We start from the raw sequence: 7,971 nt of genomic DNA, 5'->3' as shown, positions 1-7,971 counted from the left end.
TCACCAAATGCTGGTCAAAGATAATGTCTCCAAGTGCCTAACTTATTACAGGGGCATTGACAGAAATAGAGTGGGGGAGTGAGAGAGAGAGAGAGAGAGAGAGAGAGAGAGAGAAGAGTCAGATGTCCCTACTTAGGTTTTTTTGTGTTTTTTTGTTTTTTGTTTTTTTTCTGCTGCTTATATACTTTCTATAATGTCCCTGGTTCCAGCTCAAATTAAATCACGTGAAATTATGTTTGAAGTTTATTTTGTGTGCTACTTGAGAAATGATGATGTTTCATGAACGTTTTTATGTTATCTCCAATAGCTCTTGCACCTCATTTGTCCCAAGGACATCATGGAAAATAATTTAGAACAAACCGAAGTACTTTAGCACCTTAATCATTTAGCACTGAGTTGATAACAGAAAGGGCATGGATGGATGATTGCAGTCACCCTGCCACTTTGGAGGGGGAACATCTCAGAAGATAGTAAATAAGATAGCCTTTTTATCTTGATAACTAAAGGCATCATTTCCTGGTAATCCTTGGTTATGGGAGAATGAAAGACCCGGTATGACAGCAGGAAGAGAAGATTTTATATGAACAGCACAAATAGTTGAACATTTTTAGCAATATGAAATTTACAAAGTACATAAGCAGATCTAATCTCTCTTGATCTAACTCCCTGAGAGGCAGGTAGCTGCATATCCTTGGAAAAGTTGCTTGTTCTTCCTTAAACATCAGCTTTCTCAATTGTAAGATGAGAAAAACAATGATTCTCCTTGGGCAGATTACTTAACCACTGTCCTCGGTTTCTACCTTTGTAACCTGAAACAATAGAATGAGGTCGAAATAGAATTTTGCTGATATGCAACTGTTTTTCACCCACAGAAATGGCAATTTCATATGGCTCAACCTAATATGTGCAGTGTTGTTGTGAAGATGAATGCACTTAAAACAGAGCTGAGCTCTTAGGACACAGTGTTAATTTTATAAATATGATTTCAATTCATTCTTAAAATATCCTTCTGACAGATAATTGGGTTCTACCTTTGAATATAAATTTATGTGAAAAAGACATAAATAGTATTTATGGATTTTTAAGGGGGGAATGTAGCTTTACAACAAATATCACTGCAACATAAATACCACTATCCTGTGTTTCTAGGCTGCTCATTTTATGTATATTGTACCAGCCAGCTAATAAGATCTCTGAGCTGCTTTTCCTTCCCATTCAAATTTGCCATCCACTAGATAGTTCGCTGGTTTAGTAGTTGAGGTTTTATTTATTTATTTTTTTTAAAATATTTTATTTATTTATGACAGATACAGAGAGAGAGAGAGGCAGAGACACAGGCAGAGGGAGAAGCAGGCTCCATGCACCGGGAGCCCGACGTGGGATTCGATCCCGGGTCTCCAGGATCACGCCCTGGGCCAAAGGCAGGCGCCAAACCGCTGCGCCACCCAGGGATCCCAGTAGTTGAGGTTTTAACAAATACTCGTGTGACTTTGTTTACCTTATAAAATGGCTTAAGGCCAAAAAACATGAGTATTCCGATGCTCATCAATTTAGATAGGGGTATAAAAGCATGTCAGTATGTCAGAGGAAATTTTTTAGTGGATTCAGGTACTGCTTGGTTAAAAAAATAGGGATCCCTGGGTGGCGCAGCGGTTTGGCGCCTGCCTTTGGCCCAGGGCGTAATCCTGGAGACCCAGGATCGAATCCCACATCGGGCTCCCGGTGCATGGAGCCTGCTTCTCCCTCTGCCTGTGTCTCTGCCGCGCTCTCTCTCTGTGACTATCATAAATAAATAAAAAATTAAAAAAAAAAAAAAAAAAAAAATAAAATGGAACTTATTATAGAATATTATAATGCACAAAAATAAATAAAAGTAAATAATATTAGTGGTAGTTTTTGCATATTCTGATTATTTTATGGAAAGTTTTTTGTTTTGGTTTTGATTTCTAAAATACCATAGTGTGCACTGTGGCAGCACATATACTAAAAACTGGAATGATACAGAAAAGACTATCATGGCCTCTGCACAAAGGATGTCATGTAAATTCCTGAAGCATTCCACATAAAAAAATACAAATAGATAAAATTAAATACTGACTGTAAGGTCCTTACTAGTGAACATTGTGCCTTTGCATATATGTGTATATAATATATATACTAAACTGGTACATTCAAAAGGAATAATTCATTAAAATCGAAAAGTTATCAGATGCTAAATGTTACGGAGGCAAAATGAGTATAAGAAATACATTTTTGAAACTATAAAATACATTTGAAAATGAACTAGAGGGCAGCCAAAGTGGCTCAGCAGTTTAGCGCCGCCTTCAGCCCAGGTTGTGATCCTGGGGTCCCCGGATCGAGTCCCACGTCGGGCTCCCTGGAGCCTGCTTCTCCCTCTGCCTGTGTCTCTGCCTCTCTCTCTCTCTCCGTCTCTCGTGAATAAATAAATACATTTTTTTAATTAAAAAGAAAATGAACTAGAAAAATCACATGCATATTTTGTAAAGTATTCTTTACCATGAATAAATGTGTTACATAAAAGTCAAGGTATTATTATAGTTAATAAAACTTATTACTGATTTTTTCCTATAATTTAAATAGTATAAAAGTTATTTTGGATCCTCTTATCTCTGAGAATAAGTAAACTAATTCAACTTGTACATTATTATTTATTTGAGAAACAATATATAATGTATCAGGATTTTTTTCATAAAATGTATTTTTGCATATATGGAAAGTCTAAATGATTAAAATGTAGACATCTTTTGTGAATCCTATCAAAAAAATAAAGATCAAAAGAGAAATATAATGTAACTATTTCTCCCATCCTTTTTTTTTCTCAAATATAATCATTTGAGAGGATTATTATAATTTTTGAAAGGATTGAAACTAACAGAACACTAATCTTAGTGAATAGGAATTTTAATAATTGGGATCCCTGGGTGGCGCAGCGGTTTGGCGCCTGCCTTTGGCCCAGGGTGCGATCCTGGAGACCCCGGATCGAATCCCACGTCAGGCTCCCGGTGCATGGAGCCTGCTTCTCCCTCTGCCTATGTCTCTGCCTCTCTCTCTCTCTCTCTATGTGACTATCATAAATAAATAAAATTAAAAAAAAAATTAAAAAAAAAAAAAGGAATTTTAATAATTGAGTATTCAACATATTCTCTTATTTGACTGAAAAATAGTTTTTCTTTTAGTAGTATGTGTGTGTGTAGTGGAAGAAAGTGTGTGTGTCAAAACACATAAGGCTGGTATTTTTCTTTTATCGGGTTGGTTTGTTTGTTTTAACTCTAGGATCTTGTTTCTAAATGGTGACTTTAGACACTAACATCATCTTTGTTTTTCCAAAGAGAAGATTGGAGATAAAAAAGTAGGGGTTGGGGATGCCTGGGTGCCTCAGTGGTTGAACGTCTGCCTTCGGCTCAGGTCGTGATCCCGGGGTCCTGGGTTTGAGTCCCACGTCGGGCTCCCTGCATGGAGCCTGCTTCTCCTTCTCCCTCTGCCTGTGTCTCTGCCTCTTTCTCTGTGTCTCTCAAGAATAAATAAATAAAATCTTAAAAAAAAAAAAGAAATATAGAAAGTAGGGGTTATTTGCCCAAAGTTACCCAACAAGAACTAGGAAGAGTTCAAATCAAGTTTCAAAATTCCTGTCCAGTGCTGTTTCTTTTACATATAGGTGCTACTGACTTCTATTTACTAATCCATCCTAGAATGTAACCACTTTCATTTTTTAATTTTTCTTTCTGTTAAACTGATATTATCAATTCTTTAAACTTATAACACAAACATAGGAGTGGACAGATATTGTTGAGCTTAGGAATAAAATACCAAATTTTGCTTGACAATAATAGATGGTTTTTGGGCCATATCCACAATTTCAATTATTATTATTATCATTTAAGATTTTATTTATTTATTCATGACAGACACAGAGAGGCAGAGACACAGGCAGAGGGAGAAGCAGGCTCCCTGTGGGGAACCTGATGCGCGATCCATCTGGAACCCCGGGATCACGACCTGAGCCGAAGGTAGATGCTCAACCGCTGAGCCACCCAGGCCTCCCCACTACTCAAATTATTAAAGTAGAGTCACTGTTTGTGGGAGTTAAAATAGAGTCACCATTTGTGGGAGTTAGTAAAATATACATATCTGGAAATTACGATAATGAACAATAGAAAGATTTTCAGATTTTTGTCTACCTCAATCACTTCATTTTCACTTCATTTTCCATTCATTCTTGTTCAAGGATACATAAGCTCTATCAGCATACTATTTGAAGTATAATTCAAATAGTGAATAGCTACTGTGAAAATATTTTTTAACAAAAATAAGCTTTTTAACATTATGAAGATATCTTCACTCACTTAGAAAACAGAAGCAGTATAAGAAAGTTTCCTTTTTTAAAAACCCACTCAAACTGCTTCCCCCAAATAACTCTCTTGACCTTTTACCTTCCCCTATTTACTATCTTGATTGATATCTGTCCAGTGTGCAAAGTGATTTAGATATACAACTAAGAGTTCATGATAAATTTGACCCAAACATACTAAAGAAAACCAGCAAATATGAGAACAATATATTTCTCATGTTGAGAAAGAATCTCATTGGATAAATGACAAACTGATGGCAAGGAAAACCTAAACTAACCATCTGCTAAGGCAGCTCCCCTAGCTTTATCTTTTTTTCGTTGAATTTATAATAACCTGGAATAGCACATATTGCCTGTTTGTCTTTTTTTCACTCACTACATGCTAAACTCCATCAGAACAAGAATTTCAATAGATTTTTATTTTCTTAAACAGTGCCTGACACATATAGATGCTTCCTACATATTTGTTGAATGAATAAATAAACTAGAAATTGGTTGTATGGGGAATATGGTTTTATGATTAACAGAATAAAACATTTGCTGAAAATATTTCTAACATTATTTAGATTGTGATTGAGTTTCATATTCCTTTTCAGGGTCATAATTCTGAATATCACTTTTATATAGTATAATATATTTCATGGGACTTATAGTAAAATCCATACTGACTTTATGACTGACCTTGTTTGGAATAAATCCTCAATTTGGATGTGATTTCTTTTAATTGGCCAATTTCCCTGAAAAGTAAGTAAGTAAAATATATTGATTAATTGAGAACTTCAGTTAATTGGGTTTTTACTAAAAATTATTTATATTGGCACAGAGTAGGTACTCAATAAATATTTGTCAAATATGTAAAATCTAGTTAAAGTAGACTTGTTATCTTGTTTTTAGTTTCTCAATAAGAAGAGTTTTCAATTAAATATGTAATATGCAATAGCATTAGAATCTACACAGCATATAAATAATTTAAAACTACTGAAAATTCTCATTCTCTTCCTTTTCATCTTCCTTTCCATCTTCCCTTCTCTTTCCTAAACAATTTAGTCCTAAACTCATTAGAGGAGGACAAGTAAGGTTAGCATCCATAGAGAGTGTAGGAGGGGAGAGCCTCAGTAGCCTGAAGAGCAATGTTGGAGCTCAACAAGGATAAGAAGAGGGACAGCCTGGGTGCCTCAGTGGTTTAGCGCCTGCCTTCCACCCAGTGCGTGATCCCAGGGTCCCGGGATCGAGTCCCACATTGGGCTCCCGGAGCCTGCTTCTCCCTCTGTGTCTCTGCCTCTCTCTCTCTGTGTCTCTCATGAATAAATAAATAAAATTAAAAAAAAAAAAAAAGAAGGATGAGAAGAGCATGTGGGGGTAGGGGAGGAGGACTGGGATGTTTAGCAGCAATAGGACATTGGATATACATAAAGAAATTGATCAAGTAAATATATATATTAAGGATAATTGGGAGTTAGGGATTTTATTATTGAAGAAAGTAGTTACAAATATAAAAAGAGAGAAACTGTTGGATCCTGTGGTATTGGTTTAAAAACTGACATATCAGTGTGAACTCCTAGTGTATGGATATAGATATATGTTAATATATATATGTGTGTGTGTAAAAATAGATGATAGATAGATGAATTTTTCCTACATATATGTCCTTAATTCCAGATCCTGAGAACAATCACACACCCAAAGCAACAGGCACACCTACCTCCCAAATCTTGGTTTCTAAATAACATTTCTGAATAAAAGAAACTAGGACTGCTTGGAGAAGAGCTGTTTGTAGAGCTGGGGCATGAAAAAGAGCCTATCTTATTGTGACATAAATATGAAAATATTCAAAACAATGCCAGGGAAATGTCAAAGAAAGAAGTTAGATTAAAAAGGATCACACTGCCCATATATGAGACTATTTGAAGATCAAAGTGGATAAGAATAATAATAACAGCAGATTACAACCTATTGGATAAAATGGATATCCATGAGTTCATATTGACATAAGTAAGTAAGTTGAAAGTTATTCAACGCTTTAGCGTCTGCCTTCAGCCCAGGGCGTGATCCTGGGGTCCCGGGATTGAGTCCCATGTCGAGCTCCCTGCATAGAGCCTGCTTCTCCCTCTGCCTGTGTCTCTGCCTCTCTCTTCTCTCTGTGTCTCTCATGAATAAATAAATAAAATCTTTTAAAAAAGGAAGTTAATGTACTTCTCCACAATATACTTACAAAAATTATTTTTGCATTGATCACCTTAAAAATGAGTTAATACTAACAGTTATCGCAGTAATGTACCAAATGATAGGATACTGTAAGATGAACACATCACTTTAACAATTCTGCAAACACAGATAGTTTAAATTCAGTAATAAGAAAGCAGTAGACAAACCTAAACTGAGGAGCATTTTGCAAAATAACTAATTGTATTTTTTTAAAAATCCATGGAAATAATGGGAAAATTGAAGAAATCTAGATTAAAAGAGACAAAAGAGGAATAATAACGAAACACAGTGCTTGATTCTAGACTGGATACTTTGGCTATCAAGAGTATTTTGAAACAAGCAGCAAAACTTAAATGTAGTCTGAGGATCATATGATAATGGTGTATCAATTTTCTGATTTTGGTGGCTGTATTTCATTTATAAAGAAAAATGTCCTTGTTTTTGGGGAAAATGTGTTCAAGTATTCAGGAGTAATGGGTTTTCATTACTCTCAGATCATTCAGGAACAATGTTATTTGTACTTCAGTCGCAACATTTTTGTGATTTGAAATTGTTTCAAAGTAAGAAAATAACTTAAAAAAAAGAAAATAACTTTTAAAAAATTCAAATTCAATATTTTCCATTAAATATTGTCATAATCCTAAAACAGTATTCAGCTTATAGAAAGGTCATTTATATTTCATGATTTGTATAATACAATCTGAAGTATAGAATGCAGGACCCTCCATTTAAAAATAAAGAAGGAAAAAATTAAAAATAAAAATAAAAATAAAGAAGGAAAAATAATTTAAAAAAACAATTATGCTTTATGGGGGTTCCAGTGAAAATGATTAAGACTTCTCAAATGTTTGGTACTAACGGTTGTAGTTATGGCTTTCTGTTTTCTTTTGTTTAAATGTTAAACATCTTTTTATGTACTTCAGTAGGAAGGATCCAAATCTCTAAGATAGGTATTAAAACATAAATAAATATTATGTAAACAGAAAAGTATGATACTTCCTTGGGGCAGAAAACTTAGAAATAATATGCGGATAGATAGCATTTCTGTATTTACTTACATTACTATAATACAACTACTTCTAAATAGTGTGGCAAATAATAGATTGCAGTGTTCTCTCCCTGCATGGATTTGAATAAATTTCCAGCAGGAAATGGCCATTCAGGTCATGGATGAGGAGAAACCTAAGATAGAGCTACAGATATCACTGTATCTATTCAATGTTATCAATGTCTGCGTGTGCAACAGACACAGCCAAATTTAGAAGAGCAAGTAAATTTATGAAGTGTAAGTTGAATGTGTTCTCAAAAATGGATATGCTTGGGGCACCTGGGTGGCTCAGTCTGTTAAGCATCTGCCTTGGGCTCAGGTCATGGTCCCGGGTCCTGGGATGGACCGC

The 7,971-nt window shown here is 35.1% G+C and overlaps 1 non-coding gene across 1 annotated transcript; it reads left to right on the top strand.

The window, feature by feature from the left end:
- Positions 1-1,961: 1,961 nt before the first annotated feature.
- Positions 1,962-2,068, top strand: LOC112641151 (U6 spliceosomal RNA). Its single transcript, XR_003124537.1, has one exon. It is a non-coding gene; the product is annotated as a U6 spliceosomal RNA (small nuclear RNA).
- Positions 2,069-7,971: the final 5,903 nt, after the last annotated feature.

This window comes from Canis lupus, chromosome 6 (genome assembly GCF_003254725.2).
Source record: "Canis lupus dingo isolate Sandy chromosome 6, ASM325472v2, whole genome shotgun sequence".
Lineage (NCBI taxonomy): Eukaryota > Metazoa > Chordata > Mammalia > Carnivora > Canidae > Canis > Canis lupus.
Note: the sequence above shows the minus strand (reverse complement) of the source record. Positions and strands in the feature narration are given on the sequence as shown.